Below are 11,236 nucleotides of genomic sequence, written 5' to 3' on the forward strand. Positions count from 1 at the left end.
CCACGTGTCCGGCAGGACTGGGGGCCCAGGGTTGCCCAAACTCCAGGTCTTTTTTCAAGAGAAGCAGGAAATTAATTTTTTTAAATGTGAACTCTCTAAATTTAAAAATGTCGGTAACCGAAACAAGTTAGAATATCATTTTAGCAAAAGCAAAAAAAAAAAAAAGCCATGTTCGGCCCACAGGCGGCTGGCATGCAACCTCTGCTTTATTTCACTGGTTTCCATGAGGGTCTGACCACCAGACTGAGCTTCCCCTGGGCTTCTAAAGATCACAGGAGGAGCAGGGGGTGGGGAGACTAGGAACTGAGGGCTTAGAGGCTCTGAGGAAGAAAGCATCTAGAATTCCAGAAAGAAAGGGAGCAGGTTGGCAAAACCAGTGTATTGCTACTAAAAGATGCAGAAGAGACTTTGCACTTTGACCCCCAGGCGTGCCCTTTTCCTGCTCTCCGCCTTCACGGCGTCACCAGAGCCCTCAGCTCCACGAGGAGGAGGACACGAGAACATGGGTGCAGGAGGCCTGAGTGGGGCAGGAAGGGAGGGTTGCCTGGGGGCGGTGGAAAGCGCTCAGCCTGGTTGCTGAGAAGTGAATCACATTTCCATGTGATGGGTGCAGTTCACACTTTGTAGGGAACAGGGAGCAAACCGGAGCCTGACTTTTCTAAATATACCAGGCAAGCCAACGGTGCTGGGCTCCGAACTGAGATTCCTGACAGGAGGCGGGGCCAGCCCTTGGATTCCGCATTTGCAGGCTGCATCCTAGGCTGTGCTTCTCTGACGAGGGGAGAGGGGTTGATGCCCAGAGCTAGGACTTCCAGAAGAGGCCCCCAGACTTGCATTCCTGGATAAATACCTGTAGGAACTCTGGCAAACCCTCATAGGCCCGGGTTGAGCTGCTACAACCACGGGGTTTCTGTGGCCAGAGGGGGTCGCTTGGACCACCAACAGACTCCCCTCTGCCTATCACCTCTGCCCTCCCCTCACAGGGCTGCCTGGCACAGAGAACCCAACTTGCGTCCTCCAAGCTTCCAGGTGTGGGTAGCATCCGTGGCGCCCTCCTCAGGGCCTGGGAGGGCCGGTCTTCTATAATTCTACAATCTCCTTGTGAGTCTACACCTGAAATCACAGTGCAGGCAGCCGAGGCTCTGCCTTCCTTGGTACAAAGCTGAAACCCCAGAGGAACATGAAATCCTCAGTGTCTGCCCAGAAGTGCCCTGCAGGGCCATCCTGCAGACTGGGGATGAGGAGTGGTCCAGCTCTGCCACTGATCACCGTCCCCTTCTCTCCTTGGCAACAATTTCCAACTCTGGATAAGTAGGTGCCAGCCTGAGGCCCCTTCTGACTCTGATATGGCATGGTTCCCTCATGTATGACGTTGGCTAGAGGTTCAGGAAGGTTTAGGGGGTGGTATTCAGTGACAGTCTTCCACGGAGCAGGTGGAGCTGCTCACCTTTTCCTTCCTTTGGATATGAAGTGAAGCAGCCCCAAGCCACTGGCAGGCTATGATCAGTGTCTGGAGCTTTCAGGGAGAGCTGGGGCTGATTAGCTGTCCTAATGCTGGGGAGAAGAGGCAGAGATGATCAAAGCGATGTAGGTTTTAAACTGTGATCGGACATCCCCACGGCATGTGGGCACACGTCTGCACACCCCAGGCACTGGGGCGGGGGCGGGGGGCGCCCTGGGCCTGGGCCGCTGCAGAGAAGCAACCAACAAGCCTGCGGGAACAATTCCTTGTTCCCAGACTCACAGCTGTCAGCAGCTTTTGCCAATGAGAGGTGCCTGAGAAGAAGCCTGAGTCCCGGGAAAATTTTGAGTTCAGACCTTCAGCGCTCAGACTAAAGGCACCATGCAGGGTGCTGCAGCCTGGGGACCAGGAGGTGGAGCCCTCCTCGGACCACCTCCCGTGGCACCCACGGGGCTTCTCAGGGAGCCCCGGCCAGGGATGACTAAGGGTCTCTAAGAAGCTGGCGGCTGTGTCCTCTGAGAGATTGCCTGGGTGGGGCACCCACATGCCATTCATCCTAAATGAACTTCCTGCCCCCGCCCCCCACCAATGCCCTTGTGCTCCAGGGAACAGGGAGGCAGCATAGTGGAGGGAGACCACTGTGGGCTTTGGGATCTGTGGCACCTGGACAAAACCCCTGTACCTACCACGCCTCAGAGAGGCAAGCCTGAGCACAGAGCTAGTGCAGTAGGCCAGCCCCTTCCTCACACGCTGCCTTTCTAAGTTTCTATAAAGAATTTATAAGCGTCTGAAATGACCCTATTTAACCATTTGTTTATAAGTTTCCTGCCAGGTTCCAAAACCCCAGCGGGAGGTTAGGCCCGGCGAATACAGCGGTACGTCACCTAGGGGGAGTCCCTGCTCCCTGGGAGCTCACGGTCTGGACAGGTGAACAGGTGGGAAAAGATGGCAGTGAGGACGGCAAGGGGGAAACCTGGCCCTGCCACATGACGTAGCAAAAACATTCTGCACGAGGCACACTGATGTGGAAAAATTCTTTGCTATTATCTGAAATTCTAATTTAACTGGGTCTCCTCATTTTCTGCTGGCGGCCCTGGCTGGTACTGTGGGAGCATCTAGGAGGCTGTCCGAGGGCCCAGGGCAGGTACTTTCTGCGGGTAGGGCCGCCAGATAGGCTGAACGACGACGAAGAGAATCACCCAGGTGGAGAGGGAGTGAGTCTCCCAGGCAGAGGGAACCTGGTGAGCAAAGGCCAGGAAGTGAGAGCTAAGTATCCTGAGGGCCTGGAAGGCTTTCATGGAGGCTGACAGGGACGTGCTGGGATGGAACAAGGGTCGTGGAGGAGCTGGAGACTGTAGGCAGACACAGGTCACAGTGGTCCCTGGGTCACATTCAGGGGTGTGGACTCTACACCAACAGGGCTTCAACAGGGAGCAAGTACCACGGTACGAGCTGCGTTTTGAAAGGGCTAGTGCAGCTGCTGTGTGGAGAATGGGTTTGTAGGGAGGGCAAAGTGGAAGTCGAGAGCCAGTTGGGAGGCTTCTGCTGCCATCTTGCTGAGATAGTGGTGGCTTGGCCGAGTGAAGGGGCAGCAGAGGCGGGAAACCGATAGAGTCAACCCATCCTCAGGAGACAGAATCAACAGGCTTTAGCAACTGATTTAAGAAATTAAGTGAGGGGCAGTGGGGGAGCGGAAGAGGAAAGATGACTCCCAGGTTCTCGGCTTGAGCAATCGATGGATGGGTGCCATTCAGCGAGGTGGGGAGACAGGGGGTGGGGGAGAGGAAGATGAGTTTCATTTTGGATAGGTTGCGCTTAGGTACTTATGGGGCATCCAAGTGGAGATGTTCGGTTGAGTCCTTAAACAGACACAGTCTTGAGTCAGAGGCCAGCAGTCATCAGCTCGGAGAGCGTTCTCGAAGCTGTGGCAGCCGCACGGCTTCTCTCCAGCTCCTGCTTCAGATGCCGAGGGCCTGGCTAGACAGGGATTCTCCGGACAGGGGACAACAGGCCTCAGCTCGATCCCTCGCTAGCACCTGACCCAATGGGGCAGCCCTTTCTGGTTCTCACCTATGCCCAACATATGGAAATATGGACTCCTGTTGCCTCATCGTTTGATTTCTCTTAGATGGTTAGATGACATCGCTCAATTTTAAAGTGTTGGCAACTGATTCAATTAAAAAATATTTAATATGGGCCATGTCCGAGGGCCAGATCTGTTCCGGAGGCCGCTGGTCAGGGGCTTCAGGTTTGAAGCGAGGGGTTAGACAGAAGTCTCAGGGTCCCTGAGGGCAGAGATCCTCCAACGAAGGCCCTGCATCAGAATTGCCCACGAGGCTCGAGGCTCGTGTGAAAACGAGCCCCCACGCTCTGTCTCCAGTGATTCAGACGAGGTCGGTCTGAGAAAGCCAAGGAGTCTGGTCTTGTCAGGCCCCCTGGGTGATTCTTGATGCACTCAAGTTTGAGAACATCTAAGTCAGGGCAGGCAGAGGAGGCTGAGAAAGGTTGGTCAAGGAGGCCGGGGAAAACCAGAAGAGCCTTGTCTAGAATGAAGATGTTGGCTTCCTGGGACGGATGCCAAGGTCCCTGTTCACACCCCTCTCCCCCCAGAGCGTCTGGGCTCATCCCCAAGAAAGAGGAACGCTGCTCTTACTGCTCAGTTATGAGACCTGATGGGCTACGTCTGCTGGTGAGAGCAATGCGGCCAGTGGGCAGGAAGAGGTCGGTGTACAGCGTGTGGGTCTCTTTTCTGCCTCTTCTAGCCATAAGTAGTAAGCGGAGCAGCATTTGCTCTTTTTCTTCCCATATGCTTTTCTGTCCTTCCCAGCCTGGGCCTCCACCAACCTAGGCCAGCCTGGTGTCAAGCATGGTGGCACGCACACTCAGTCTCTGAGTGTTTCCTCCCTGTAGGTGGTGGTGGTATTAGGTCAGCCTTTCTTCCTATCACAGTGGTGACAGCTAAGTGCTGGGATCGAGGAGAATGGGGTGGGGTGGGGTGCGAGGTGAGGTGAAGTAGTCTGATCTACTACCTCTGACTAGTTTAGGAAACAATAATGTTCTCTGAGGTTTTACCCAGCTTGCCAGAATGCTTCCCTGGAGTTTAACCCACTGTTAACCATTATACTTTTTGTTGGCTGGTTCCCCATTATTTCCTTTGCATACACCTTCGTTAGGGAGGCATGGAAGGGAAATGAGAGTTCAGGACCAGGATTGGGAATTGCTGGCATCCCCCAGTCTACTCCAAAACCGTACCATTTTTTTCTAACATCCAGCAGGATGGCATCCCAATTTCGACCATAAGACCAGGACTAAAAAGTGTGCACTGGATTTCATAACAAGGTCACTAGTGACCTTGAACAGAGCAGTCAGTGGCATAAGAAGAGCCAGGCTTTGGTGAGATGGGAAGAGAGTAGGAGGTGAGAAACAGAAGTGATTGTAGTCAGCTCTTCTAGAGAGCAGGAGAGAGGGTGGAAGTGGTGAAGTGCACGGGGTTAAGGCCAAGATGGGGAGGTCCTTGATTGGAAGAGCTGGCGAAGAGGAAGTACAGAGGGCATGGTGCGGCCAGAGTGAGGTCCCTGGGGAGGCGGGGTGCTGGCGGAGATGGAAACTTCTGGAGCACAGGGAGGGAATAGCTTTGGCTAGAGGGTCACTCCTTCCATTCTAACAAGAGGACAAGAGAAGAATGAGCCATTATAGGCAAGTTCATAAATTCGGTGACAGAAAGTTGAAGGATTGCTGTCTGGTGGCTGTTTTCTCTGTAGAGCTGGGGTGCTGTCCTGGGTTGAGGGCAACTCAGAGGGTTAACGAGGATGGAGTTTAATGGAAATCATGATGGACAGCGTGCCAGGTGGGCAGCACCAAACGTGAGAGGTGCAGGGAAGGGTGGAGCTGGACCCTGGCTCGGGGTTTTGTCAGCAGGCACTGGGAGAGCAGGGGCAGAGGGGTGAGAACAGTGGAGTCTGGCAGAAGGGGGCTGATGGGGAAGGTTGAGGGTCATGCCGAGGGGAGATGGGGGGACAGTGGGAAATGGGGAAGAGTAAGAGTAAGAGAGATGGAAGCTTCACCCCGCCAATTCACAAATCGCATTGATAGGCAAAAAGATCTGAAAAGTTTAGCAGGAGAGGAAACCTGAATTTTGTGTTGACTTTTGAAACCATAGAATCCCTCTCCCTAACATACCTGTACTCCCATCATCACTCAGACCTCATAGTCTGTGGATTTCACTGACATATAAACAAACCACCTGCGTTAGACTGTTTATTACAATAGGCCCCAGCACAGTCAACTAGTGCAGTTGTTGAGGGCATTCCCCGTCTACATACGCCCTTGGTTCTTTATTAGGTATGTCCAAAATTGGTGTCATTTAAACGGCTTTCTCTTGAGGGAGACTTTAAGTCCGTTAGAGTGAGAATAATCCGTGGCATGAATAGAAGCATGTTAAATCTGTGAGAAAACCCACAGTCCAAGAATCAAGTTAGCTCACACCCACAGAGTGTACTGGACATGCTGCAGACAAGCATTCTCGGGGCCAGACGTGGCCTTATAAGGTGGCCTGACATTTTCTCATGGCCCAGGCCACCCTCCAAAAATATCCAGAGACAGAAGAAGAGTGGGAACTGACCTCCTAAACATTTCGAAGATTAACAAGCAGGCTCTCCATTAAGCAGGAGCACTAACACCTGCTTTCTGACCAGTTCCAAACGCCCTAGGCAATTCAAAAGCAAGCAGCCTGCAGGGGCCATGCTAGGGAGGGCTCTGTAGTGGAAAGTGAGTAGACGGAGCCCCAAAGCATACATCCAAGCCGGTTTCTTTGCTGCAAAGAAAAGTGTCATTTCCTGTCCCCCTCCAGAATATGCTTTAAGAGCTGACTGTCCTTGCTTTATATGGACAATAGAGATCCGTGACTTATTTTGATTTGTGTGCCTTTCTGCCTCCTTGGGCTGAAGCTGTGTTCAACTCCTTTGACTCCCAAAGCCCAGAATCGCTTGCGATGTGCTGCCCCCCGGTGGTACACCCTGGCTACAACAATGTCAGAGCAGAAATGGCGCAGTAATGAAATGGGCTTTAACCAAGTGCAGCATCTGGAAAGGTGTCTGGGTAACAGCCACCAAAGTCAAAGATAGATGCAAAAGTGTTGCCATGGTGACAAGTCTATGTTCTGGAATTAGTGAGCAAGAAAACACAATCTCCAAACATAAAGACTTATGAAATGGGTACGTAGTGCTTATGCACACAGCCTCTCACACATTTCACTTTTGCTCATCCAACAGGACTTTCAGGGTGAATTGCCTTTCGTGGGAAAAAAAGACTTTTGGTAATGAGACCTACCTCTAATAGGGGCCTCTAAATTTGAGGAAAACAAATAAAAAAAGGAATAGCCCCTTACATGTTCAAAACAAAGTGTTGGTCAGAGAACCACACGGCTCTCTCCTAACTCTGGTTCTCAGTTTCAGGCAGGGAATGTTAGTAAGTATGGCTATTTTTGGTAATAGTTGCCTAGAACAGTATCTTCACCACTGAACTGTACTACGAGCCGGTCTATTTGTAAGGCTGGGATTTTTAAAAAATAAATATGAGAAATTGCAAAGTCTTCATTCTTGTTATAGGGAACAGAACACACAACAACATCTTTGGAATGCTGTGTACAACAGTAGGTCGCTTTAATTATACCAATGGTAATTCTTCAGGCTGGGGCTTATGTTAACATAGTACACATAATTGCCACAAAATGTGACAATGACAAATTGAAAAGCCCTGGTTCCCATTACCACCCAAAGATTATAAAGGTGGTATTTTCTGGGTTGCCTCTACTATTAACTTTACCATCTGGTCCTCAGTTTCAGTTAAAATCATTTTATTTCTCCTTTTATAAATAAAAAGCCTACTTCTGAAACAGATTAGACTGATTAGACTCCACACGAGAAGTGGTCCTCCCCACTGTGCCTTGATCAGATAGCATTCCGAAAGAAAACGTTCTCCTTTGAAATAAATACCACACACTCGATGGTGGTGACAGTTAACTATGAGGAAGACCTGGCAGACTCAGGCAGGGGCTCAGTACTGCTGGAGGCACCTAATAGAGATCACTCAGAGAAATAACTAGAAAGAACCCAGCACAAGGAGACATCTCTGCTTTCGAGGTGATGAAATTTTGGGGTCTAGCAGTAGCAGGTCACAAGTGGCCCGGCGGAGGGTATTCTGTCAGTGTCCCTTCCACCACTGTGAACCTGAGTGCGTGAAGCAGCATCTAGGGTTGTTCGGCACGTGGAGGCACTTTTAGGACCATTTGACCGGGTATTTCGATATAAGATGAACATTGCTGGGCAACAGTAATTCCCAACTTGTATTAGAAAGGTTAGATTAAAACACATTGTAAGACCAGGGTCCTCAATCTTTATTCATTTCTTAAGCTTTCTGGTCTATTACATGAGGAATCTCTCTTGTCCCGTGGCAGCCAGGTTGGAGAAGGGCTTGGTGAGCCTGAAGATTGGCAGGAAGAACGACTTTTTGGAAAACTCTCAATATCTATTTTCTCCATAAGTGCAGAACCATTAAGATTAGCAGAAATTTAAAACTGTCAAAGCGGTCTATCCTAATCCCTGCTGGTCCCCCTGCCTGCGGCCCGCCAGGTTTCACCTGGGAACCAGGGCACCTTAGGAGCCTCTCCCGGAGTAGTGAGCACAGCTTCAGTGGGCTCATGCCAGGGGCATCTAGACACTCCCGTGTGTGTGTGTGTGGGGGAGGGGGCGGGTTACCTGACAGAATAAATGCTTGATAAATAATATTTAAAATAAAAGATAACACAGATAATATATGATGGAGAATTTAAACCCAACATTTCTTCCATTTCACTACATAGCCTTATCACAAAATCTTTTCTAGATATTCCTTCAGCAGTACATCTGACTTTGTGTCATAGATAATATTCCCTGTCTCAGTGCTAATTCTTTTAGCTGCACAGAAAACCCTATTTGAACTAGCCTCAAGCAAGGGGCTGTCAAAGAGCTGGAATCCATAACAGAATTGAAACTCTTCCATATTCCTATACCACTTTCAGGACAACTGAATGTGAAAAAGCAGTAAACTCACTGGTCAGTGTTTCAAATCCAGGCAGAGTACACATTAGTTTATTTTGAAATGCAATACAGATGAGTATTTCATCAATACAACCTATTACTACATTAACATTTCAGGTAAAAACAGCTTCCAAATGCATGCATAGAAAGTTAAGCATAGTCTTTGAACTCCTTATTTCTAAATATACAAAAAAATACATTTAAATTATAGAATTTTAGTGAATCAGACTTATAAAATTACAATTTTGGTTTTCACAACATAGAAAAATACAAAAATGACTATATATATATACTATTTTATCATTCTTACCCAAATTTCAGAGGAGCAATATGTACTGGTTTTGATGTTTTATCTGAAACTCAGAATTGAAAATAACTTCAAGATTGTACCACATAAATACCAACCTTTTATCACAAATGGAGAACCAAAAGCTTAAGTGGAATCGAGGGCGCAATCTCTTCATCTGCCTCTTCAATACTATACCTCCCCAGAGGAAAAAAAAACGCTTTCCTCCCTGACTAGCCCTCCCCGGTGCCTTTGATAACAGGCAAGCATGTGTTAGATGAACTGCCTTGTTATCAAGATCCCAACACAGCAAGACGCAGATTCGCAGCTTGCATCTACAAAACACTGCATCCCTCACAAGAGTTCTCTGCCAGAAGGCGGTCCTCAAAGGAGGGGACCTGAAACTCCCATCAGGGGGGCGGCTGGGCAGCCGATTCCTTTAACTGTGTCCTGAAACAAACACAGTTAAGTCTGACAAAATGCCCACCAAACACCACTTCCTCATTCACACTTTGTAAGAAGATGGGACATTTGGTGGAGTCTCAATTCATGAAAGAATGCCACCACTTCTAAGGAAAAATGAATTCATGTTAGAGATAAAGAAACCAGTTACTGAGAGAGGTGACTGCAGGCCATGGTGTCAGGCCTTACTTATCTGCCAATAAGCATTTTAAATGTTTGATGTACAAAAATAAGCACTGGGGGTGAGATCCTTTTTGAGAAGGGAGTTGTTTGCTGTGTTCTGGCTGCCAAAGTTCAATTTGATGCAATACCACTGTTTACGACAGACTGTTTTTCATAAACAGTGACAGACTGTAATAGAGGCCTGAATAAAAACCAATCTTGAAAAACCTGCATTTTTCATACCATCTTCCAAAACTAATCAAAAACTGGGAAACTGAAAAAAAATCTTATCCCAATTAACTAATAAGACTAATATAACCCAAATTGATTCTATTTTACAGTAGAAATACATTTTGGAAAAATAAAAACAAAAAAAGCATAACAAATAATCTTTTCCACATATTTTATCAAGTACAAGAACAGATTCTAATCTCAACACGCCCAAGTTAAGAGTGCTGAGAAGTGGAACTTTAATGTTCAATTCAAAAATAATTTATTACACATCTGCCTGCATTAAATTTTTTAAATATTTTTTTATTTTTCAGTTATAGTTGACATACAGTATTCTATCAGTTTCAGATGCACAGCACAGTGATTAGACATTATATAACTCAAAGTGATCGCCCTCCTGCATTAAACTTTAAGCTGCATATTTTCTTCTCATTTTCATCTTAATTTTCAAGCCTCTGTGATAAGCATTAAAAATTAGTTTTCCATTATGACACTCTTCTGATATTAGCAATTTTATGTTAAATAACTAGTCAGTAAAGCTAAAGCTAGTAAGCTAGACTTTTAAAGTTTGAAAGATCGACCAATTAAACCAAAAAAAGGAAAAGGCTCCACAAAGAACAAAGAACATCCTGTGTTTAAAATCTAATGCACATCTCAACCTGGGCTTTACATTTTCATCCGACCCTTTCTTGAAAAGTCTTAAATGCACAGCTGAGCGATTAAATGGTATGAATACATGATGTCAGACAATGGCCATACGACCAAAGTATTTCTTGGCTGCTCCAACACGTGGGATATTTACTTTTAGCTCGACTGCCCAACTGGAATATTTTACTGTCTCTGGACTTACACCTTGGTGGGACCATAATTAGGAAAAGTATCCAAATAGAAGAGTTGAATGAAAATTTAAAAATAAAATAAAATAATAAGAGTATAGAAACCTATTCCTGAATGTTCTTCCGGACTACATTTCTAAAGTAACACCTTTCATTCATTTTCAATAGCAGATTCTCCACTCCTATGTGACTAGACTGGTTTCAGGTCCGTAAGTGAGAATAGCTATTGGCAAATACATTACTCAGAGGGGTTCTGAGAATAGAACTGTAGAAGGTACTTGTCATTTACTAGCAGTGGAGCTTTCCCTTTCAGAGAACTGTCATTTTGTTAACATATGAGTGAGGCTGAGCCCCAGATAAGGTAGGTTTTCTACCATGTACACAAACTTATTAAATTCAAGCATGTTTCTTAGTGGCAGGCAGTAACGACTCAATTGAAAACAAAAGGGTTCTAGTTGTTTTCTGATGATGTGTACTGCCCCAAAGCTTCACAGACATACACACTGTATAACCACAGATATGAAAGTAAAGGTCCCAGCCATAACTTCAGAGCATTCCAGAGAACAAAGTTTGCTGCTTCAAAAATATAAATAGTTTCCAGCATGCAGTCAAGTACTTTGTAAAGGGGATGTTAAACACATTGCAGACTGAAACAGAACTCTACTGCAAGCTGGGCATTCTGTTGATACAGCTTCATTACTCAGACTGTAACTCTCAAGCA

At 47.1% G+C, this 11,236-nt stretch overlaps 1 non-coding gene across 1 annotated transcript; it reads left to right on the forward strand.

The window, feature by feature from the left end:
* The first annotated feature begins 8,045 nt into the window (after positions 1 to 8,045).
* Positions 8,046 to 8,182, forward strand: LOC112486195. The gene has a single exon (XR_003048674.1). It is a non-coding gene; the product is annotated as a small nucleolar RNA SNORA52 (small nucleolar RNA).
* The last annotated feature ends 3,054 nt before the right edge of the window (positions 8,183 to 11,236 follow it).

Source organism: Pteropus alecto, unplaced genomic scaffold (assembly GCF_000325575.1).
Source record: "Pteropus alecto unplaced genomic scaffold, ASM32557v1 scaffold251, whole genome shotgun sequence".
Classification (NCBI taxonomy): Eukaryota; Metazoa; Chordata; class Mammalia; order Chiroptera; family Pteropodidae; genus Pteropus; species Pteropus alecto.